Source organism: Schistocerca americana, chromosome 1 (assembly GCF_021461395.2).
Source record: "Schistocerca americana isolate TAMUIC-IGC-003095 chromosome 1, iqSchAmer2.1, whole genome shotgun sequence".
Lineage (NCBI taxonomy): Eukaryota > Metazoa > Arthropoda > Insecta > Orthoptera > Acrididae > Schistocerca > Schistocerca americana.
This window is the reverse complement of record NC_060119.1, coordinates 916,724,223-916,750,910: the sequence shown is the minus strand read 5'-3', so window position 1 is coordinate 916,750,910 and position 26,688 is coordinate 916,724,223. Positions and strand designations below refer to the sequence as shown.

General features: G+C 38.4%; 1 protein-coding gene and 1 long non-coding RNA gene across 2 annotated transcripts in view; both read right to left on the bottom strand.

The window, feature by feature from the left end:
* LOC124595129 overlaps positions 1-10,487 on the bottom strand; it is a 160,441-nt gene extending 149,954 nt beyond the window's left edge. The window contains exon 1 of the mRNA XM_047133728.1: positions 10,473-10,487. The gene's annotated coding sequence lies outside the window, so the exon portion shown is untranslated. The remainder of the gene's footprint in view (positions 1-10,472) is intronic.
* Positions 10,488-10,511: 24 nt separating this feature from the next.
* LOC124547736 overlaps positions 10,512-26,688 on the bottom strand; it is a 100,907-nt gene continuing 84,730 nt past the window's right edge. The window contains exon 5 of the long non-coding RNA XR_006967695.1: positions 10,512-10,640. This is a non-coding gene — a long non-coding RNA (uncharacterized LOC124547736). The remainder of the gene's footprint in view (positions 10,641-26,688) is intronic.

Sequence of the window (26,688 nt, the reverse complement as noted above, 5' to 3'; positions counted from 1 at the left end):
CAAAACATAATGCAGCCAACTAATGAAATACTCCAAACTCTGTCTTCCATCCCATTATATTCACTTCCATTATGGGGGTTATGATTGATAATAATGTCTTATGCAACACAAAATTCAAAACTCAATTATTGCACTAGACAAAAAAATATTTTTGCCTTAGAAACAGGGAGCTATGCACAAGAGATTCTGTGAAGTATGGAGGATTTGATTTGATTTGATTTGATTTGATTTATTTCGTGTTCCATAGGTCCAACTGTGTTGGATACACAAGGACGTGGAATGAGTCAGTTTTTTACAAACACAATCTGATAATCTTATAGCATATACAGAAATTTGGGTAAATAATTATATAAAAATTTATACAGTAAATTCTTTGGGCAGCAATACAGAAAAATAAAATACATATTTTCTTAGAATCATTAAAACACTACAGAAAACAGATTTGGAGCACACACAGATACAGAACTCAGGCTAAATAAAATTCTTAGTGGCATTATGTCAACTTGTATTATATAATATTAAAATATTACAATTTATTTAGTTAAAAATTCATTTAGACTGTAAAAAGCTTTTTCTAGCAGAAATAGTTTTAGTGCTTCCTTAAACTCACTTTTGTTATGAATCTTTGTCTTTTGTTCCAGTGTATTGGACACCCTTTTGTGCCAAGCTCAAATTTCTGAGTTCACTGTGTATGTCATTCTTCCTCCATGTGTTATGCTCATGATAATTACTGTTTGGTTGAAATATATCTATATTTTTAAAAACAAAACACATGAGAGAAAAAATATATTGGCATGTAGTTGTGTATATTTTAAGATTACGAAAACTATTTCTACAAGAGTCTCTTGGGCGCAATCCACATATAATTCTTAAAGCTCGCTTCTGTGCAATGAACACTTTCCTTGCTAATGGCTGGTTGCCCCAAAAAATAATTCCGTACTCAATGAGACAATGAAAATACACATAATATGCCACTTTTGCAGTGTTAGGTTCAACATATGTAGTGACAACCCGTAAAGCATAGGTAGCAGAGCTAAGCCTCTTACAGAGATCAATAATATGTGAAGACCAGTTCATTTTCTTGTCAATGTGCACTCCAAGAAATTTTGTTGTTTCCGTTCTAACTATTGGTTGATTACCACATGTCACACTTATCTCTCTCTCTTTTTCTGTTTTTGTACAGAATTGAATAACGCTGGTCTTACTGGAATTTAATGAGAGACCATTCACCTTGAACCAATTAACCATATCTGAGAGTATGTGATTAATGAGTTCCTCAAGATTGTTGTCTGTTCTACTGCTCATAAAAATTGTGGTATCATCAGCAAATAATGTAAATTTACACGGCAGGCTTGTACATGATGGTAGATCATTTATAAAAATCAGGAATAATAGTGGCCCAAGAATTGAGCCCTGGGGCACTCCACATGTAATGGAACTCCATTCAGAATCTGAGGAAGTGTCATATACTCCACCCGAGCTAATCAACACAACTTTTTGTTTTCTGTCTTGGAGGTACGACTGTAGCCAATTGCCTGCAACACCACTTATTCCTGCTTATTTTGCTTTTTGCAAGAGAATCTGGTGATCAACACAGTCAAACGCTTTGGATAAATCACAGAAGACACCAAGTGCTAGCATTTTTTCATAAAGGGTTTCTAGGACTTCATTTGCAAGTGCGTAGACTGCGTCTTCTGTTGAACGGTCCTTTTGAAAGCCAAATTGGCTCTTGCTGAGAACTCCATTCTTCATGAGATGATCAGTAATTCTTACATGTATTAGCTTTTCAAGAATTTTGGTGAAAGTTGTCAGCAAAGAGATAGGTCGATAGTTAGTTAGTTCAGATTTATCGCCCTTTTTGTACAGGGGCTTCACAATGGCATACTTAAGTCTACTGGGAACAACACCTTTCTGAAGGGAAGCATTGCAAATATGACAGAGAATGTCTCTTATCCACACACAAGAATATTTCAATAAATTACTAGATATATTATCAACCCCTGCAGAATTCATACTTTTTAGAGACATGATGATTTTTTTAATTTCTTCTACAGTGACAGGATTAAGGTGCATTTCTGAAATTGTGTTTGAATATACGGCTTGACAAAGAGTTACAGCTTCATCAACATCGGGCTTGCAACCAATCTGTTGAGTTACTGTAGGAAGTGTTTATTAAAAATCTCAGCCACCGTTTTGGGGTTATCTACTAGGATACCTTCATATCTGATATTATTTATATCTTCTTTACTTGTTGTATCTCTTCCTGTTTCTTTTTTTACAATGCTCCAAATTGCTTTTATTTTATTATTAGAATTATCTATTTTCTTCTCATAATAAAGGGCTTTTGATTTCTGTATTAGTTTCTTCAAAATTTTACAGTATATTCTATTGTGTTCCCATTTTTCTACATCTTTACAGAATCTTATTGCAGCATAAGTTTCCCTTTTGGTTTTACATGACTGTTTTATACCTTTTGTAATCCAAGGCTTGCTTACAGAATTGGAAGCACTGTTTCTGGCCCATTTCTTGGGAAATATTTCTTCAAAAAGAGCACAGAATTCATTTATAAAACAGTTAAATTTAGTATCAACATCATCATGGCTATAAACTAAAGACCAATCCATTTGCTGCAACCTGTGGTTGAAAGTTCCTTTCGCCCCTTCATTAATTACTCTTATGAATTTCCATCGAGGAAATTCTTTTTTGAACAGAATAACGTCATAAATAGTGAGAATTTGTCCATCATGATCTGAAAGCCCACTTATAACCTGCCTGACAATATAATTCTGATGTCTATTTACATCTAAAAAAATGTTGTCTATCATAGTTTGGCACTCGGATGTAATTCTTGTTGGGAAGTTTATTACTGATGTCAGATTGTGTAAGGTCATCACAATCTCAAAGTCTCTTTTATTCTTATTTTCTGTCAAAAAGTTTATATTGAAATCACCTAATACTACAATATCCTTCGCTTTTGAAAGTAACCATGACAGAAGGAGTTCCATTGAATGCAGAAAAGTTTTTATGTCACCTGAAGGAGCCCTGTAGACAGCCAACACTATTATTGGGTAGAATTTAGTTGTTATTTCTGTGGCACATGCCTCAAATTGTTGTTCCACACAATATTTCTTAATATCTATAGCTTTGTATGCTACACTATCCTTAACATAAATTGCTACTCCACCTTTATCTTTACTTTCCCTACAGTAGTATGTTACTAAAATATAACTTACTATAGATGGCAAGGCACATTTATCAGTAACATGGTGCTCAGTTAAGCACAAAATCCGGGCATTATTTATACTGTCCTTTTCACTAATGTTAATAAGGAGTTGATCTGTTTTGTTTAAGAGGCCCCTTATATGAGAGAGGTACTGGCAGCACTGAACCTGTGAGGGTAGGTCATGGATCATGCCTGGATAGCTCAATCAGTAAGAGTACTTCCCATAACATGAAATTCTGATACACAATTGTAATCTGTCAAAAAGTTTCAAAACAGAGTAAATTTGACTGCCGAGTCATTCTTGAAACAACCCTTGCTCATGGCTAAACCAAACTACAATACCCTTTCTTCCAAGAGTTTTAACCCAGAAAATTATGAAGTAAATCTTCTGTGAAATTTGGAAAGTTGGAGACAGATACCAATAGAAAGGATCACACCTGGATATTGCAGCAAATAAGAGTTTTACTAAAGAAGTACTAGATCTAAGTTAAAGTCATAGTCTGACACACAATTTTTAATTTGCCAGGATATGTCCAAAAGAGAGCATATTCTGCTACAAAGTGAAAAATGCATTAGACTATTTGTAATTTGATGATAGTCCTTTACATAGAAAACTTAGTACTGTTATGCAGCACTTATTTAGCAGCAGAACTAAAAAATGTGATTGATCAGCTTTCAAAATATAAGCTGAAAGGCCTTCCCGGTGATATTCTTCTTTATGAGTATTCCTTGGAGTAGTTTAAGGATCATTTTATTGTACTGTGTTACTTACATGAATATACTATCACTTTCTTATCATTTATGTTTTGTCAATTATGTGTGTAATCACTCATTCCATGACTAACAAGCTTTGGCCCAGATAATCCCACAATACCTCAGAATAAGATATAGCTGCAGATGATAGTCATGAACAAAATGGCAATGATACTAAGAGAAAGGACTCAAGGTGTTAACTGAAGCTCCCATTAATACTCCCTAGAACATACATCTGAAGGAGTAAAAGAAGATGCTGAAGTCCAACTCAGCTTGTATGAACATTATGTTACATGTTCTAAAATGTAAAAACATATGTAACTATTCTTATATTCATTTGTGTCACCATAATGTTCATACTTGATTCACAATTATTAAAGGTATTTCACATCCATTTTTGTCACTCCTCTTCAGTAACTGCAAACACTGATTTTAAATAACTTTAATAATTTTGCAACAGCATGGACAGGACAGATTTCTACTCGCCACATAGAGGAGGATTGAGTTGCAGACAGACAGAATGAAAATGACTGCTCAAATATTAAAAATTTCAGACAAAGTCCTTCTTCTGCTTTAGAAAATACACTCACATTCACACAAGCACAGCTCACACACATGGCCACTGTCTCAGAGTGCTGCAGCCCAACAGACTTGTGTCTGGTGGGACTGCAATCTGCTATTAGGGTGGCAGGGGAAAGGGGGAGGCATGAGGAGCACCATGACACATAGCTGAAACCCTGGTGGAAAATGTGATTCTCTTGCTCCAGTCCTGGGTGGTACTGTATCATGAGAGCAGTCCTCCTTTGTGGCTGGACAGGGGTATGTGGCAGAAGGTATGTGACTGGAAAGACAAGGCAAAAGAGGTATATTTCTGGATAACATTATGAGTATAATTTCATCTGTGAAGGTCTCCATGAGACCCTTGGCATATTTATAAGGGACTACAGATGTAATGACCATAGGTGGCTAGGCTGTATGTTAGGGACTTCTTGGTATGGAGTGTATGGCAGCTGTTGAAGTAGATGTATTGCTGCTGGTTGGTAAGTTTGATGTGGACAGAGGTGACTGTCCTTGAGGTAGGCTGGCCAGTGTGACCGAGCAGTTCTAGGCGCTTCAGTCTGGAACCGAGCGACTGCTATGGTACCAGGTTCAAATCCTGCCTCAGGCATAGATGTGTGTGATGTCCTTAGGTTAGTTAGGTTTAAGTAGTTCTAAGTTCTAGGGGCTGATGACCTCAGATGTTAAGTCCAATAATGCCCAGAGCCATTTGTGTCCTTGAGGTAGAGGTCAGTCCAAATACATCTGGTGCCCCCTCCCTTCAAACGCAACCACCTACAGACCTACATCTCACTGTTATCATCTTTTTATTTATCTTTCTCTTTGATGTCATTGTGATTTCACATTGATTTTAGTTTGATTTCACCTTTCACTACTGTACCTACTCCCTCTTGTTTCAACTTTTCTCACTATAATTCATCCATTTTGTGATTTTCTCACGTATTGTTATGTTTTTTAACCTCTATCATGGATCATTGCTCCTTCCATCTGCATTAATATAAAAATGTTTCCCTATCCATAGCCAGAACCCAGTAGCACATATTGTTCCTGCACTGTTGCCTAGCTCACAAAATCCCCCAAAATGGACTAACCATCAAATTATCCATCTTCACTTGCGACCTTTTCACCAATAATTAGCTCTACCTGTTCAGATTCTATCTGTCCATAGCCTTCACCAAGATAGTCTGGCAAAACCATAAAAATCAGGCCAGGACCTCCTTGCAATACCTCCTCTCCATCCATAAAATTCTCCTGCTCTTAAATCCCAAATTCATGCATCCCATCTCCCAGATTAAAACTCTTGTCATTCAGGAAGTAGGGCAGCTTGCACAGCACCAGCTCAAAAAAATCTGCCTTTCAGACCTATTGCATTTGCCACACTCTCAGAAACCCCCTCTGACCATCATACAGAATTAAACAGACCTGCAACAAGGTCGTGAACCTATTCCCCAAAATCATCAGAACCCTGCCTGACTGAGTCTACTCCTCCATCCAACTGTGGTCCACCACTACTGCATACAAATCACCCCTTGTTAACATTCCAGAATTTTTTAACTTTGAACCCTATATCCTCAATTTCTCAACATAGAAATCAACCTTACATCCACAAAAAGAACCGCAATCCACCACCTAAAAACTGACCCCAAGCTTATTATCCTACCTCCTGAAAAAGTCTCCACCAAAGTGGTTACAAACTGCAGGTATTACCTGGAAGATAGACTCCACCAGCTGTCAGATTCATCCACCTACAAACCCTGCCACAGTGACCCTAATTGAGAAATCCAGCAGGATCTCCAGCCCGCCTCAAATTCTTAGGTATATCCCAGAATCTCTCCCCTTAGTCTACCTCTCTCCTCATCCCCAGCACTCTCAGAACTTCTTCCTTCTAAATGATTCCTAAAGTTCATAAACTCAACCACCCAGGATGCCCCATTGCAGCTACTTACTGTGCCTCCACTGAGAGACTCTCTTCTCTTGTGAACAAACACATTCAGCCTATTCCCTGTAATCATCCTCCTGTATAAAGGACATCAATTATTTAGCTTTCCACAATTCCTATACTTTAACCACCAAGCACCCTGCCTATACTATTGATGTCACTTCCCTCTTTACATGGTCTTGTCACTGCTGATCACCTTCCCAATGACCTACTGACTCCAGACCTACAATCTCCTTCCTGGTCACCACGATCAATGATAACCTCACTCACAACTACTTCTCCCTTGAAGTCATGACCTAAAGCAAATCCATGGTACAGCAATGGGCACCTGCATGGCATCATCCAATGCAAATCTACTCATGGGTCATCTAGGGGAATTCTTCCCAACCAACCAGAATCATTAATCCCACACCTACTTCAGAATCATTGATGACATCTTCACGATGTGAAATGAGGTAGAGGACACTGTATCTGCATTCCTCCAGATCCCTCAACACCTTCTCCTCCACTCACATCACCTGGTCCTTCTCAAGGCAAAAACCCACCTTCCTTGATGTTGCCTTCCACCACAAGGATGGCTACATCAGTACCTCCTTCCACACCAAACCTACCAACCACCAACAGTAAGTCCAATTCGAAAGCAGTCACCAACATACACACTATGTGACCACAAAGGAGTGCTCCTCACATGACTCAGAACCAACTAAATTATATTCTCTGCTAGGGTTTTGACTACCAGTCATTGTGCCCTGAAATGAGTGATATCCTCCTCACTATCCTCCCCATCCCTTCCACAGAAGTATTCTACTGCCTATTGAACCTACATAATATCCTTGTCCATACCTACTCCAGCACTGCTCCCATTTCCCTCATGGTACATATCCCTGCAGTAGGTCTACATGCAAGACATGTCTCATACGTTCTCCCACTGTCCCAGTACCACTTACTCCTGTCCTGTCACAGGCATATCCTACCCCATCAAAGGCAAGGCCATCTGTGAAAGCAGCCACATGATCCACCAATTAAGCTGCAACCAATGTGCTGCTTTCTATGCAGGCATGATAATTAACAAACTGCCTGTCTGCTTCAAGGGTCACTGCCAAACTGTGGTGAGGAGACAGTTGGACCACCCGGTTGCTGAACATGCCACCCAGTATGAAGTGCTCCACCTTAACAACTGCCTCACATCCCTTGCATCTGGATTCTTCCTACCAACACCACCATTTCTGAACTACATATATGAAAAATCTCCCACATATCCGTTGTTCCCCTGGTCCCACCCGTTACTAGCCTCTGTCTCCCACCTAACTATCCACTTCTCTGCTCCCACTCCAGTACTACACATCTTCTATATCGATAATACCCCTACAAATCATTTGCTTTTCGCTGCCTCTCTCCTCTCTGTTCTCGTCCCCAATTCACAAGCTCAGCTTCCCGAAATTGCACCTAATGGCACTATCCTGTTCCTACCAAGTCCTTGCATTCTCTGATAGGCAGCACTAACATCCTCCCCCCATCCCCCCTGCCCCCACCCATTCCTGCTATTCATACCACTCCTTGCCTGATGCCTTCTCATTACCCAAACCACATCTACATCTATACTCTGCAAACCACCATGAGGTGTACGGCAAAGGGTACATCCCATTTTACCAGTTATTAGGGTTTCTTCCTGTTCCATTCACATATGGAGCGCAGGAAGAACGATTGTTTGAATGCCTCTGTACATGCAGTAATTATTCTAATCTTATTCTCACAATCCCTATGTGAGTGATTCTTAGAGGGTTGTAGTATATCCATAGAATAATCATTAAAGATGGTTCTTGAAACAGTTTACATCAATCTTCAGTATCTCTGTAACACGCTCCCACAGATTAAACAATTTGTGCTGCCCTTCTCTGTATATATTTGATATCCCTTTAGTCCTATCTGGTGTGAGTCCCACACACTTGACACTTGAGCAATATTCTAGATCCAGTCACAAGAGTGATTTGTAAGCGATTTCCTTTGTAGACCGATTGCAGTTCTCCAGTATTCTACCAATAAACCAAAGTCTACCACCAGCTTTACTCATGATTGAACCTATGCGAACATTCCATTCCATATCCCTAAAAAGTATTAACCAGGCTTTTGTATGAGTTGGTCAGTTCAAACAGTGACTCGCTGCTATTATAGTCATAGGATACTACCAGTTTTTGCTTTGTGAACTGGAAAATTTTACATTTCTGAAGATTTAGAGCAAGTTGCGAATTGCAGCACCACATTGAAATCTTATCAAAATCTGACTGAATATTTAAGCAGCTTCTGTCAGATACTATGTAATTACAGATAAGTGTATCATCTATAAAAAGCCTGATTTTATTATTAATAATGTCTTCAATGCCATTAATAAACAACATGAACAGTAAGGAACCAAACACCCCTCCCTGGGCTGCATCCAAAGATATTTCTACATCTGACAATGACTCTCTATCCAAGAAAACACACTGTGTCCTCCCTACAAAAAGGCCTCAATCCAGTCACAAATTTCACTTGGTAACCCATATGATCCTACTTTTGACAATAAGTGTAGGTGAGGTACTGAGTCAAATGCTTTTTCAGAAATCAAGAAGCACTGCATCTACCTGGCTGCCTTGATCCACAGCTTTTTAGTATGTAATGTGAGAAAAATGCAACTTGAGTTTCATATGATCAATGATTTCAAAATCCTTGCTGTTTGACATTGAGGAGGTAATTCTGTGCAAGATGCCTCATTATCTTTGAGCTCAGAATATGCTCTAAGATTCTGCAATAAATCGATGTCAAGGATACTGGGCGGTACTTTAGTGTATACTTGTGCTACCCCTTCATAGATGAGTGTGACACGTGTCTTTTTCCAAGAACTTGGCACAGTTTTTTGTTTGAGGGATCTACAATAGATTATAGTTAGAATAGGGGCTAACTCAGCCACAAATTCAGAATAGAATTTGACAGGGATTCCATTAGGACCTGGAGGTTTGTTCAGTTTTAACAATTTCAGCTGTTTCTCAAGACCATTGGCACTAATACTTATTTCATTCATCTTTTCAGTGGTATGAGGATTAAACTGGGCAATTCTCCTGGGTTTTCTTTTGTAAAGGAAAATTTGCAAACAGAGTGAAGCATTTCAGTTTTTGCCTTGCTATCCTCAATTTCAGATCCTGTCTCATTTGATGGGGACTGGACACTAACAGCCTTTGCTTCTGTGTAAGATCACTTGACAATATTCTGCTACGATAGTCATTGAAGGCTTCACATATTGCTCTCTTGACAGCCAAACACGTTTCTTTTAGCATCGCTCTATCTATTGCTCTAGGCTTTGTTTTACACCTATTATGCAGTAATCACTGTTTCTTTCATGGTTTCTTAACAGTGACTGTATATCAGGGAGGTTTCCTCCCATTATGAACTGTCGTGCTGGATACATATTGATCCAGTGCATTGTCACCTATTGTTTTAAACATGAGCCAGAGCTCATCTACATGTTCCCACCCAATGCTGAAAGTTTCCAATTCCTCAAGGAGATAGGAAACAATTTATCGTTTATCTAGTTTAGTAAACATATATATCTTTTCTGCTTGTTTTAGTTGTCCTTTGTACTTTGGTAATCATTGTTGCCACAACTGCGCTCATGGTCGCTAATACCAGTTTTGATGTGGACATCCTCAAAGAGGTCAGATCTATTTTTTGTCATTAGATCATTTCCATCATGAGTGAGGTTCCTAACTACCTCTTCTAAGTAGTTTTCAGGCAAGGCATTCAGTAAAGTTTCACAGGATGCCTTTCATGCACACCACTAACAAACTGACTCCTCACCGTATATTAGCAACAAGATGTTATATAACTGAGTTAATATCATCTACAATGTGTGGTTAAACACATATTTGTTATTAGCAACATAGTTATTCAATGCTTTTCTTAGAGATTAACAGTCATGCTTCTTTCTTGTGTGTTTCAAGGTAAAAAAGTATTAGAATATCAAACCTGAAGTTTCCCATGTTGTAGCAAATTTTTTACTAAAGGCACAAATTATCCATGTGATCGCTATGATGTAAAATATGCTGTCTCGAAGGAAAGGGCGACCAAACAAATATATTGGATTCATTATACAAATAATGCCCACTACAACTGTTGTTATAAGGATTCCAGAGCCTGAAACACACATAATTCATAATTTTAGTAATGTGCTCAACTTGCCATGACAAAAAAGACACACAGCAGTATTACAGAATTAAGTAGAAATCCCTTATTAAGTAATTCTGATAGGTATTTTGGAAAAAAAATGGATTACATAGATAACAAATTCTCTCCTTCCATCTAAGGCACAATCACACAAATTGGTAAAAAGGTTAACATGAGTATCATTGAATAATGATAAATTCTGACAGTAGAGACAGAATACCTTTTAGACATTACACACAAGAAAATTAAAAATGGAATGTAAAAACAAATACCAAAGTATATCATTTTAGACTGGGAAAAAGGGGATAAAAATGTGATATAAATGAGTATATTTAAAAACAGTGATGACATGTTTATGTACATCAGAAACTGTGATAGATCATCTACAAGCTACTCAAGCTGCTATAAACTGTAAAGAAATAATTAATGTCATCAGTCATCATATATCCATACAAGGCCTAAGAGAACTGATACTGATATCCAATAATAGCTATGATTAATTTTGTAACATCAGGAAATAAAAATGTTGTTGTTGTAACTGAAACATACAAACTCAGTTAAGCTTACAATAGTCAGATTGCAATACCTGATGAACACGTGCTGTGAGAATCTAACAGATATAAACTAAACATGGAATTCTTACATGTAGTCTAGAGAAGGTAATAAGTTTAGACTATTGTATTTGCAATAAACATTAGACACAAAACCCTCATCTTGTTCTAAATGACTAGTTTCAGTTAAGCTTACAGCCAACCTCAAACTTCGCACAATCCAATCAACAACCCATACACTTTCTGATCTCAACAAAAGTGACCACATTCATCTCCATATGCCATAAACTAGAACTGCCACATAGGTGGTTGTCATTTGTTGCTTGATTTGTTCTCCTTTAAGCCTTTAGGTTCATGATCTTTAGTCTATTGTACACTACCTCTCATGGAAAAGCACAGACTTACATAAATAGAACTAAGATTTTATACAGTTTATATAACAGTTCTGTAATTCATGGTGACGAAACACTTCTGTTATACTACAACCACTGAATGGACATAAGTTACACATTTTAATATACATGATGTGTAAGTATATATATACTATATAAATAGGAAAGGTTGGTAGCAAAAATCTATGAAAGTTCTTGATCAATTTACAGCAAATTTTTACACAATAATCTAACAAATGTGCAGACAGACATATGTTACATATTTTTTTTAAATATATACAGTGTACAAATGTGTGCATACTATATAAAAAAGAAATGCTGCTGGCAAAAATCTCAAAAAGTTCTTGACCACTTTACCACAAATTTTTACACAATACTCCAAGTGTTCAAACAAATTTCGGGCTTGCAGCCAGTCGTCGTTCAATACTTTGCACGATATTTCAACTGGGCACCTGCCAGTCATCTTCAGGTGAGCCGTCGCAGACTGGCGAAAACGTCGTCCGTTCCGCAATATATAGCGTACTGTAACTATTCTGCGCATGCGTCGAAAACTTGATAGTTGAACCACACTGCCCGCCAGCAGCGCCCTCGCTGGTGGAATAGCGGAACTCAGTCGCCCTCTGCGTTGCTGTTTGCCGCAGAGAGGAGAACATGCCGGAACAATCTTGAGCTTTTCTTCCTTTCGTTGGCAACACTTCGTTTAAAATAGTAAGAATCCTCCAAAAATTTCAGGTAAAAGTGGTTTTCCGCCCACCATCGAAGATTGCGGACCTTGTAGGATCAGTTAAGGACAACGTGTTACTACGAAAGGCTGGAATTTACAAGATACTGTGCCAACGTGGTATGGCTTACATAGGTCAAACCACACGCACCGTGAAAGAACGTTGCACTGAACATCAACGTTACACCCGCCTTTTGCAGCCAAGCAAGTCCGCTATTGCTGAACATTGTATTTCTACTGGACATTCAATGGAGTATGAGAAAACAATGATTTTGACCACAGCAACGTCTTTCTGGGACTCCATTATTAAAGAATCCATAGAAATACGACTGGCGGAAAATCTGTTAAACCGTGAAAGTGGCTACCAGCTGGACAGTGCATGGAATCCCATCATCTCCACGATTTGCTCAAATCGAAGACGACAGATTGCGTTGACCGCTGGGGCAAACAGCAACGCAGAGGGCGACTGAGTTCCGCTATTCCACCAGCGAGGGCGCTGCCGGCGGGCAGTGTGGTTCAACTATCAAGTTTTCGACGCATGCGCAGAATAGTTGCAGTACGCTATATATTGCGGAACGGACGACGTTTTCGCCAGTCTGCGACGGCTCACCTGAAGATGACTGGCAGGTGCCCAGTTGAAATATCGTGCAAAGTATTGAACGATGACCGGCTGCAAGCCCGAAATTTGTTTGAACAGTCAATTCGCCGGGAAAATTTTAAAATTCACAGTACTCCAAGTATTTGGATCCACATAGACTACATAATTTTTTAATTTATGTAATACATATATATATCATGTAAAAGGAAAATGTCATTAGCAAAAATTTTCAAAAGTTCTTGAACAATTTAATTCAAATTTTTACACAGTACCCTGTGGAATACATGATATAATCTATTGAAGAACCCACAAACAAAAAACTGTGCCCAGTAGTTGGAAGAAAGCACAGGTCACACTTGTCTACAAGAAGTGTAGCAAACTGCCCCACAAAACTACTGTCAAATATCCTTGTCATCCATTTGCTGTAGAATCTTACAACACATTCTGAACTCAAACACAATGAGGTATCTTGAACAGAATGAAATATAAAATTCAGTTAAGATGACAATAGTCAGACGTCAATATCTGATGGCATGGATTTAGAAAAAAAAGGTCATGTGAGACCCAACTCGCACTTTTCTCACATTATATCCTGAAAGCTGTACCTCAAGGTAGTCAGTTGGATGGAGAATTCTTGATTTCCAAACACCATTTGACTCAGAACCACATTAACACTTATTGTCAAAAATACAATCATATATGGGTTATCAAACAAAATTGGCTGGATTGAGGATTTCTCAGTAGGGAGGACACAGCATGTTATCTCGTATCCAGAGTCATCAACAGATGTAGAAGTAGCTTTGGGTGTGCCAGTGAAGCAGTTATCTGTAATGAAGTACAGTATGCACAAAGCTGAACAAATATTCAGTCAGACCTTGATAAGATATCAGAGTGTTGCAGCTATTGGTAGCTTGCTTCAAATATTCAAAAATGTAAAACTGCGCACTTCACAAAATGAAAAAACATGATATCCTATGAACATAATATTGCTAAAAGACAGCTGAAATCTGTAAGCTTGTACAATTACTTGGAGGGTAACGCCTGGTAGGGACATGAATTCAACAATCAAATAGGCTAAGTTGTCTGCAATGCAGGTGGCAGACTTTGCTTTATTGGTAGAATATAGGGGAAATGCAATCAGTTTACAAAGGAAATTTCTTACAAATCACTTGCGTGACCCATCCTAGAATATTGCTCAAGCATTTGGGACTTGTATCAGATGGGACTAGTAGGGTATACTGAACGTATATAGCAAATTGTTGCACAAATGGTCAATGTTTCAGGAATCAGCTTTAAGTGATGACTCTAAGAAGTTACTGCAGCCTCTATATATATATTACTTCCATACAGATCATGAGGATAAGATCAGATTAACTGCAGCACACACAGAGGCATTTAAAAAATTGTTTCCCGTGCTCCCTATGTGATCGGAAAGGGAAAAAGCCCTAATAACTGATACAGTGAAACATACCATCTGCCATGCACTTCAAAGTGGTCTACAGTGTATAGATGTATAGATGTAGATGTAGATGCAGATGCAGATAAACATTTGGACAGGCTTAGGATACATGTATTCAATATATGTGGTACATAATTCTACCAGGTGGTTATAATTAAACTTTCCCTATTTAATATCTTATAACACAGAAACTAACTACCACAAATGAACCAAACTTGTTAGCATTAATTTCAAGCACATGGTGAAGAGAAACAATGCAGAAGCAATTCAACTGAAACACTTTAAATGTGCTGCTGTTGTACATGATACCATTACATACCAGCACCATAACTGCTACAAAAGGGGCTTAATGTGGCACCCACCAGTGTCCAGAACAGTGTGAAAGTGCAGGATTGCATTCTGCACAGCAGAACAAAGCATGTCCATAGGTATGTTGACTACCTCTCTTGATATGCTGCTCTTCAGATCAGCACATGCATGAATGTTCCTCTGGTAAAACCTGACCTTCAAATAGCCCTACAACCAGAAATCACAGGAAGTGACATCGGGTGATGATATTGGCCAAGCATTTGGAAACAATCAGCTGATAATGTGTGGTGGGGCCCCATCATGCATGAAAACTTCTGAGTACAATGAATCTCTCTCCTGTAGGGTGGGTATGACATGCTGGTGAAGCATATCACAGTAATGCTGGCCAGTCACACTGCATGATTTTGGTCCTTGAGCACCAACCTGTTCAAAAAACAATGGGCCAATGATGAATCTAGCCATGAAGCCTCACCATACAGTGACACGTTCAACATTCAGAGAAACTTCATGCACAGTAACTGGTGGTGAAGATCCCCACACTCAGCAATTCTGTGTGTTCACCTCAGCTGTCAATGAAAAATGAGCTTCGTTTATCCATAGAATGGTCCAGGGCCAGCCCTCATCAACTTCAATCCTTGTGAGAAAGTGGAGAGTGAAGTCAATATTTCACTGTGTGTCCTGTGATGCAAGCTGTTGTACAATATGGATCTTATATGGATACCATTTGAGAACACCACCAGTGGACCACAGGGTGCTCAACTGTTGTGACACAGCACCTACACTGCCTGAGGATCAGGAATTGCATGCAGCATTGTCTGCCACAGCAACAGAGATTTCATCAACCATCTGTGGTGCAACTTGTTGTTGGTCTCTTCGTGGAACGATGCCAAGTTCTTCAGTTGATTCAAACTCCTGCATCATACCCTGCACAGCAGGTGGAGAAAGAGGACCCTTCCATAATCTTTTCAACCGGCAATATTCTCAAAGGGCAGCTGCAGCATTACTGCTGTTTTGATACTAGAGCTTCATCAATAATGCCCTGCTTCTTTTGCCCAAGCTCATGTTGACACATCAACAAGTGCACTGGGACTGGTCAGGTGTGTGAGACTAAATCATGATAACTCCTCACGGCACCTGCTGGCCATAGTTGGAACTGGACAGGGGTGCTGTGACACATGAAAATCATCACCCCATACTCTGGACATTAATGCTACCAAGGTTGGTTATTGTACAGTAATTAGCTTCTGCATTATAACATATTAATTAGGGAAAGTTTAATTATAACCACCTGGTATACATATACATATACATATAACCTACACTAATACATAAAAACAAGTTGTAGTTTTACATTGTTACCAAAAAGCTCCAAAAGTTCTTAGCTAAATTACTTCAGATTTTTACACTATACTCTAATAAATGTTCCAACAGACACAGACTACACATTGTTTTAATATGTATGGTATATAAATAGATATATACTGAAGAGCCAAAGAAACTGGTACACCTTTCTAATTACATGTAGGACCCCCATGAGCACCCAGAAGAACTGCAACATGATGTAACATGGACTCAAATAATATCTGAAATAGTGCTGGAGGGAACTGACGTCATGAATCCTCCAAGGCTGCCCATAAATCCGTAACAGTATGAAGGGGGTGGAGGTCTCTTCTGAACAGCATGTTACAAGGCTTCCCAGATATGCTCAATAATGTTCATGTCTGGGAAGTTTGATGTCCAGTGGAAGTGTTTACACTCAGAAGAGTGTTCCTGGAGCAATTCTGGAAGTGTGGGGTGTTGCATTGTCCTGCTGGAATTGCTCAAGTCCGGTGGAATGCACAATGGAAATGAATGGGTTCACATGACCAGACAGGATGCCTACGTACATGTCAGCTGTCAGAGTCATATCTAGATGTATCAGGGGTCCCATATCACTTCAATTGTATATGTCCAACACCATTATACAGCCTCCACCAGCCTGAACAGTCCCCTGCTGACATACAGGGTACATGGATTCATGATTTTGGCTCAATACCAGTACACATCCAACCACTTGACACAATTTGGAATGAGACTTGTCCAAACAGACAACATGTCTCCAGTCATCAACAGTCTAATGTCGGTGTTGACAGGTCCAGGTGAGGTGTAAAGCTCCATGTCATGCAGTCATCAAGTGTACACGGGTGGGCTTTCAGCTCTGAAAGACCACATCAATGAAGTTTAGTAGAATGGTTTGCATGCTGATACTTACTGATGGCCCAGTACCGAAATCTACAGCAATTTGCAGAAAAGTTGCATTCTTGTCACACTGAACAATTCTCTTCAGTCGTCGTCGGTCCCATTCCTGCAGCATCTTTTTCCAGCCACAGTGGTGTCAGAGATTTGATGTTTTACCAGATTCTTATATTCACAGTGCACTTGTGAAATGGTCATACAGGAAAATCTCCACTTCATTGCTACCTCGGAGATGCTGTGACCCATCGCCCGTGTGCCGACTATAGCACCATGTTCAGACTCACTTAAATCTTGATAACCTGCCATTGTAGCAGCAGTAACCAATCTAACAACTGCTGCAGACACTTGTTGTCATATATAGGCAGTGCCGTATTCTGCCTGTTTACATATCTCTGTATTTGAATATGCATGCCTATACCAGTTTCTTTGGCACTTAAGTATATATCATATATAAAGGGGAGACAATGCTAGCAAAGATTCCAAAAGTTCTTGAGCAATTAACTTCAAATTTTTGCACCACAAGCTTTGAACTGAAAGAGGAAACATGGTTAGTAAAAATATTGAAAAGTTCTTGAGTGATTTACTTCAAACTTTTATACAGTGCTATAATAAGTATTTGGATAGACATAGGCTATATATTTTTAATATATGTAAATATACCTATACATATTGCTTGCAAAAAATTTCGAAAAGTTCTTGACCATTTTACTTCAAATTTTCACATGCAACTCTACTAAACAACCAGACAGACACAGGCTACATATTTTAAATATATATTGTATATAAATTTACACTAATACATAGAGAGAAAATATTTCAGATTTTCACATTATACCCTAATAAAATTTGGACAGTCATGGATTATATATTTTAACTATATATAATAAATGAATATTTGCAATATATAGTAGACAAATGATGCTATCAAAAATCTCAAAAAGTTCTTGATGATTTACTTCAAGTTTTTGCACAATATTCTAATAAACATTCAGATAGACATAGGATGTGTATTTGTTAAACAACAAATTACAACTTTCCTGTTAAAACCAACTGTTAGGAAGAAAATGCTGCACTGTGAAAATGTAAGGTTTAATTTTCTTTCTTGAAGTCAGTTTTAAGTACAATATCAAGGCATTTCAACCATTAGTCAAACTGCTTCTTCTATACATATCTTTCCACTTATACATAAATTTAATAAAAATGTTTATACCCTAAAAGTGCTGTTTCATTATATATTTCACAGCTGGTTCTAACAGGAAGCAGGAGACTTGTTTTGATGGCTTATGTTTAGAATACAACTATGGAAGTTAAATTGTCTGAAACCTTGTAATCATACCCATTCACAGATTAAAACTATGAGGAATACTGTCATTGAACAACTATCCTCACAGATCCAGTTGCTGGAGAGGTCTCTCTCATACTCTGTATATCAATGATACCAACTGATTTGTTGTGGTCTTCACTCCAGAGACTGGTTTGATGCAGCTCTCCATGCTACTCTATCCTGTGCAAGCTTCTTCATCTCCCAGTATCTACTGAAACCTACATCCTTCTGAATCTGCTTAGTGTATTCATCTCTTGGTCTCCCTCTACGATTTTTACCCTCCTCGCTGCCTTCCAATACTAAATTGGTGATCCCTTAATGCCTCAGAATATGCCCTACCAACTGATTCCTTCTTCTAGTCAAGTTGTGCCACAAATTTCTCTTCTCTCCAGTTCTATTCAATACCTTCTTATTAGTTATGTGATCTACTCATCTAATCTTCAGCATTCTTCTGTAGCACCACATTTCAAAAGCTTCTATTCTCTTTTTGTCTAAACTATTTATCGCCCATGTTTCACTTCCGTACATGGCTACACTCCATATAAATACTTTTGGAAACGACTTCCTGACACTTAAATCTATACTCGAAGTTAACAAATTTCTCTTCTTCAGAAACGCTTTCCTTGCCAATGTCAGTCTACATTTTATATCCTCTCTACTATAGCAAAACTCTCATTTCCTAATCTAATTCCTGCAGCATCACCCGATTTAATTCGACTACATTTCATTATCCTCATTTTGCTTTTGTTGATGTTCATCTTATGTCCTCCTTTCAAGACACTGTCCATTCTGTTCAGCTGCTCTTCCAAGTCCTTTGCTGTCTCTGACAGAATTACAATGTCACCGGCGAACCCCAAAGTTTTTATTTCTTCTCCATGGATTTTAACTCCTACTCCAAATTTTTCTTTTGTTTCCTGTACTGCTTACTCAATATACAGATTGAATAACATTGGGGATAGGCTACAACCCTGTCCCACTGCCTTTCCAACCACTGCTTCCCTTTCATGCCCCTCAACTCTTATAACTGCCATCTGGTTTCTGTACAAATTGTAAATAGCCTTTCATCCGTGTATTTTACCCCTGCCGCCTTCAGAATTTGAAAGAGAGTATTCCAGTCAACATTGTCAAAAGCTTTCTCTAAATCTACAAACGCTAGAAATGTAGGTTCGCCTTTCCTTAATCTATTTTCTAAGGTAAGTCATAGGGTCAGTATTGCCTCCCATGTAACAATATTATGATAAGGAAAATTGCTACTCACCATACAGCGGAGATACTGAATCGCAGATAGGCACAAATAAAAGGCTGTCACAAATAAGCTTTTAGCCAGCAAGGACTTCATCAAAAATATCTACATCTACATGGATACTCTGCAAGTCACATTTAAGTGCCTGACTGACACACACACACACACACACACAAATGCAACTGACACACAGCCAGTGTCTGCAGTTGTGTGTGTGAGTTGCATTTGCATGGATGTGTGTTTTCCATCTATTTTTGATGAAGGCCTTGCTGGCCAAAAACTTATTTGTCACAGTCTCTTTGTTGTGCTTATCTGCAACTCAGCATCTCTGTTATATTATGAGTAGCAACTTTCTTTTTCATAATATTGTACATTCTGACAAAAAGGAAGAGACAATGTTAAAGTTCAAAAGGATATTGGTACCCTTAATCTTAAAGTTTTTAAGGTGTCCCACAAAATTCACAGTGTGAATATGAAATGAACAATTTCTGATGTAAGGGCTAAGCAAATCCTTCAGGTACTTAGTGAGAGAATACATTGGGGCTCAAAGGCATCGCATCTTTGTGAACTTTTGGTAGTCCATAAACTCCATTGGAACTGATGCTCTCTGTCATAGCTTCTTAACAATCTTGTCTGGTAAGTGGTATTCATTGAGAAGTGTCATGCTATTCCTCTCCACCCTCTCAGTATCAATGTTGATCATCTAGTACACAATGTCTTCTAGTGGGCCCTACATTTCTTCATTTTATTCATATATGGACAGGATCACGGTTGGGTTGCCTAGATCAGTTGGTAATATTACACCTGGATCTTCTCTTAGTTCCTTTATCACTGCCCCCTCTGTTCCTAATTGCAACTGATGAGCCCAAAATGCCCACTTACTGAAATATTGAGTCCAATGGAACATGGCATCCACCAAAACTGTTTTATCAAGAAGTACACCAAGATAAGCTGAAAAATCACATCACATAGGAGTAGATGTAGGAGTAGACAGGACACAAAAAACTTACAAAAAAGTATTTGAGAAGTAAGAAGTCAGAAAAAGTTGTGAAGGAGAAGGAAGTTTTGTTGTTAGGTAGTTCACACGGTATAGGTTGGCTAATGGTTGCTGGATCAACTAGGGTTAGGTTACCAGGTTACAAGTTTTTTAAAACATAGTGCAAGTCTGGGTCAATGTGACAGAGGATGTAGGTTCACTTTGCAAAGACTTAGCAAAGGAAGATACTGTGGTAATACTGGCTGGGGCAAGCAACAGCGTAGACAGGGACTCCAATTATTCAACTGAGGGTGACCTGGTAAAGATAGCTTCAGCAAAAAGGCATACTGGTGTTACACCTGTATCTGTTCTGAGGCACCATGACCAGCCTCATTTAAACTCTCCTGTTAGGAGAGTTAATTTAGTGGTGGAACAGCTGCTTGGATCAGGTATGGGATCTCATATCGGAGTCGTTCCTGTTGACTCTATCAATAGGTCTAGTCCTTAACCTCAACAGAAAAGGGAAGGGAAAACTGTCTGGGGTAATAGCAAATAACTTAATGGGGGGAGGGGGGGGCAGCACTGTCACAAATGGTTTAGTACCAGTGGTTACTAGTGACAGAACAGCAGTTTTTTTTAGGGCAGGGAGGACAGAAACAAAAGATGTTCAGAGACGGGCTGAAAATGACATTCACATTGATAAAACAGGCAAACAGAAAGCAAATTTTAATGTACACAATTCATGCAGACAGCCTCTGATTGAAACTGGGGATAGTCAAAAATTGACAGAAAAAAATTGATTCATTTAGTTGTTATTCAGCCAGCGCAAAAAATTGGTTATCCTTATGCACCAGAATACATGAGAACTAAGGGATAAGCTTAATCCCAGAAGATGTTGCCCACAGTTGGCAATGAAACATCAGGAATTAGTTTTACAGATCAACCATGGTCTCTCAGCCTGGAAGTTTTGATTTGCTTATTTGTGTTGAAGAATTAGAATTGAGCAAACCACTTTATATAATCTGCCTTTCTGAACATCATGTGACCACTGCTACAGACATGTTAAATGTTACACAGTTCAAGTTAGCTACTTACTTCTGTAGAGAAAATATGGAAAAAGAAGAAGTTGCCACATTTATCAGAAACTGTTTTGATTTCAAGAAGATTGATATCAATAAATTTGCTAAGAGTAACACTTAGAAGCTTATACAACAGAAGTAGTATTTCATAATAAGTCCTTTATAATAGTAAGTACATACAGAGCACTTTCAGAAAACTTCAATGTCTTTATAAAAAATCTGGAAGCTCTGTTGCCCCATCTCACAGTAAAAAAGAAGGAAATAGTGGTTGCTGGTGATTTTAACGTGGATGTATTGGAAAGCTCTGTCAGTGAAAAACTATTTCAATCAGTAACACCATCATTCACTTTGATTTCTACTGTGAACTTTCGACGAAACAAGCTGTGATCTCCTTCCTTCCTCTCTCGTTTTGGCATCTGCCTCCTTAAATTCATTTGATTTTCATTTTTGCCTAATTACCATTAATATGCATGAGTATAATTTGCATTTCCATAAAAGAGAAAGTTTGGCCCTCAGTCATATAGAATATAGCACCAGGTTTAATTCTGTGCTTAGTTTTGTGTATGTAATTAAAATCCTAATTTATTTTGACCATTCTTAGTTAATATCTTTTGCTACAGATCATTATAAGGTGAAATCAGTAATTGTTTTGTGATTTACATTTTATTGTTCACTTATAAACAAATATAGATTCTGTACTAATTATAAACATTTGGAAGAAGAACTACTAGGATTCTTAAAGTATTTATTTGCCTCTATTTAAAAACATATTAGCCATTAATTAATTCCAAAATAATTACCAGGTTTGTCAAAAGTATTGTTTGTATAACTACATCTTCAAATTTCATTATTTAAACAAATAATTCGGCTTAACCTTTGTGGTAGAAGGAACTGTTAAAATTAAGGAATTTTTCAACATATTCAGTTAATTGAATGAGTTATGTTTTAATTGGAATTTCTGTAACTTAAACATTGAACAATGTATAGTTCCAGTGCCCATTATTGTGAAGACATACAAAGGACCAACTTTTGGTCCTGAGACAGTCAGTCCATGGCCGACTTTCAGACGTTAAACATGTATGCATCAACTTAACAGTGGAATACGTGTAACACAAATAGACAGTGCTTTAGAACAATGTTTTAGAACAATTAATGACAATGTCTGTTTATTTTATTTGAAAGATAGTGTCACACATATTGTATTATTCTGCAAGAACTGTGTGGTTAAGTTTTTACTGCAACAAACTATTGTAGCAGTATGCTGATGTTGTCTGCAACCTATTAATGAGGCTTATCAACATTTACCAATAGTGAACTGGCCATCTAATTGTGCAATATTGGGGGGTTGTGAACAGTGAAGGTAAAGAACTGTGATATAAATGAAGAGCATGTTCCAGAAGGAGACACCCACTGACCTATATTTACAAGTAGAGTGCTGTAACCATCTGGCGCAGAAGAATGGCATGCTCAAAACTTTGGTACAAAGGGCAAGCAGCCTCTCTGACAGCACAGGTCCCAGCCAAGAACTTCTGAGGTCTGTGTTCCAGAAGAACAGCTACAAGGAGCGGTAAATGTCCTACACCCACTGTACAACTAGCAGAAACAGAAGAGGAACCTCAGAGGTACTTATTCATTTTGTGGCACATTTTCTGGTAAAATATGACAAACTCTCTAGAAACACCAACAGAGGGTGGTCTTCCAGGCATCAGTTAAAATATGAGCACTGCTTGGTAGTGTCAAAAGTGCATTCAGACTACGGAGAACTGGGGTCTATCCATATAACCTGACAATTTAGCAAGATGCATTCAGGTCAGATGATACATACTACTGAAGATCAGTTCTGATGACACTAATGGCATAGTGGATTGCAGCAGCCTAACAAGTTGGCAGTCACAGAATACTGCCTATCAGAATTATGACCATGCTAAGGTTCTGACACAAACATCTAACCTCTGAGACTATGTCATTAAAGAATCTATTGAGATTCAAGTTAGGGAACTGCCCATCAATCATGATAGGGCTACTTCCTTAGTATGACGAGAGAATCTGAATTTAGTCTGCTTAAGAACAGGAAGGAGACACCCCACAATGAACTGACTTTGGCAGCACATGGAGGAACAGCAGAGTTGCAACCAGTGCATGGACCTGGGCATGAAGCCATAATGTTGTCAGGAGAAGTGAGGTAGGAGATGCTGGATGGCAGATCAGAGTGAGGAGCAGAAGAGACAAAAGTGGCACATAGCTCCCAAGCAGATAGCTCTCCAAAACACATGATTATGAAAATGTGGTAAGTTGCCAAAATGTTTTATCTATTGGTCACTAATATCTGGGCATTCACCTGTGAACTATTACATCATAAAGCATGACGGGAGGGGCTGAAGAATTATTTCTTATAATTCAAAATTTTGTATGTTCACACTGTTATTAAATTGCCACCATCTTACATAATATGTTGCCACCCATATCCTACAAATTTAAACCATAAAACAACAATATAAAAGATATCCCATGTAACATACACAGTAACTAAAGACTAAACAATTTAAAAAGTGAAAAAACTACCCAGTATCAGAAGTCCTGGCCTTCAGTCTTATGAAGGTTCCCACAATGTTTTTAAATAAAAAATTCACTGTAAACAATATGAAAATTATATCTATATACTCCTCTTTTGAGAGTCCAAATAATGTGAGATACATTAACAATACTTATTATTTTATTTACACAGATATTCCGTAGATCCTTTTATGTATGTTATACACTAGGACCTAGAACAAATTAAAGAATATATAAATGTAAATTACAGAGAACATAATACGGTTAGTTTACAAAAACAGGAGCAGGAAATATACACACATAAAGTTAGAACAAAACAGATGCTAAGTAAAAAAAAAAAAAAAAACATTTTACAAGGATTCATATTGTACAATATAGAGCAACCAAATAGTAAAAAATATATGCATAAAAAGTTACATGTGTATGTCAAAAAGTTCATCTAATGAATAACACATTTTATCATGTAAATGCATCTTTATTTTTAACCCTTTTAGTGCCAAATACGATCTGATCGTGATCCAGATTTTCGGCGAAAAATGCCAGTAACGATCTGATCGTGATGCCTTTCTCATTCGCTAGGAAATACTAACAACTTTGCCTTCAAGCGCGGAAAAAATGAATGAGAAAGGCATCACGATCAGATCGTTACTGGCATTTTTCGCCGAAAATCTGGATCACGATCAGATCGTATTTGGCACTAAAAGGGTTAAATAATACAATGGTACTACATTGCCTTCATGATGTTACTTCACAATAAATTAAATATGTTAATACTGGGTCACTGTGTACATTTCTGTACCCGACTTAGATTTTTGAGATCACAGTGGAGACCAGTCATCCTTCTCATATTATGAACATGGTATTGGCAGCAGCCAGTGCAAATGGAGGAAAGTGGCAGGTTGATGTGTCAGTGTCAGCAGGGGTGGAGGGGGGGTGGGGAGGGGGGTGGGGGAAGGACATCAGGGCCTAGGGCTGAAATGCACAGGAAAACGGCCATGCCCGAGGACAGTGGGCCTGCGCTACACCCTGTAAAGGACATCCTCTTCTAACATTGCCTTTATTCAATAGAAGTAATTGATACCAAAAATATTTTCGAATTTTGTTGTTGTTGTTGTTGTGGTCTTCAGTCCTGAGACTGGTTTGATGCAGCTCTCCATGCTACTCTATCCTGTGCAAGCTTCTTCATCTCCCAGTACCTACTGCAGCCTACATCCTTCTGAATCACCTTAGTGTATTCATCTCTTGGTCTCCCTCTACAATTTTTACCCTCCACGCTGCCCTCCAGTACTAAATTGGTGATCCCTTGATGCCTCAGAACATGTCTTACCAACCGATCCCTTCTTCTGGTCAAGTTGTGCCACGAACTCCTCTTCTCCCCAATTCTATCCAATACCTCCTCATTAGTTATGTGATCTACCCGTCTAATCTTCAGCATTCTTCTGTAGCACCACATTTCAAAAGCTTCTATTCTCTTCTTGTCCAAACTATTTATTGTCCATGTTTCACTTCCATACTTCCATGTTAACAAATTTCTCTTCTTCAGAAACGCTTTCCTTGCCATTGCCAGTCTACATTTTATATCCTCTCTACTTCGACCATCATCAGTTATTTTGCTCCCCAAATAGCAAAACTCCTTTACTACTTTAAGTGTCTCATTTCCTAATCTAATTCCCTCAGCATCACCCGACTTAATTTGACTACATTCCATTATCCTCGTTTTGCTTTTGTTGATGATCATCTTATACCCTCCTTTCATTACACTGTCCATTCCGTTCAACTGCTCTTCCAAGTCCTTTGCTGTCTCTGACAGAATTATAATGTCATCGGCGAACCTCAACGTTTTTATTTCTTCTCCATGGACTTTAATACCTACTCCGAACTAATCTTTTGTTTCCTTTACTGCTTGCTCAATATACAGATTGAATAGCATCAGGGAGAGGCTGCAACCCTGTCTCACTCCCTTTCCCACCACTGATCCCTTTCATGTCTGTCGACTCTTACAACTGCCATCTGGTTTCTGTACAAATTGTAAATAGCCTTTCACTCCCTGTATTTTACCCCTGCCACCTTCAGAATTTGAAAGAGAGTATTCCAGTCAACATTGTCAAAACCTTTCTCCGAGTCTACAAATGCTTGAAACGTATGTTTGCCTTTCCTTAACCTATTTTCTAAGATAAGTCGTAGGGTCAGTATTGCCTCACGTGTTCCAACATTTCTCCGGAATCCAAACTGATCTTCCCCGAGGTCAGCTTCTACCAGTTTTTCCATTCGTCTGTAAAGAATTCGTGTTAGTATTTTGCAGCTGTGACTTATTAAACTGACAGTTTGGTAATCTTCACATCTGTCAAAACCTGCTTTCTTTGCGACTGGAATTATTATATTCTTCTTGAAGTCTGAGGGTATTTCAACTGTCTCATACATCTTGCTCACCAGATGGTAGAGTTTTGTCAGGACTGGCTCTCCCAAGGCTGTCAGTAGTTCTAATGGAATGTTGTCTCCTCCTGGGACCTTGTTTCGACTTAGATCTTTCAGTGCTCTGTCAAGCTCTTCACGCAGTATTATATCTCCCATTTCATCT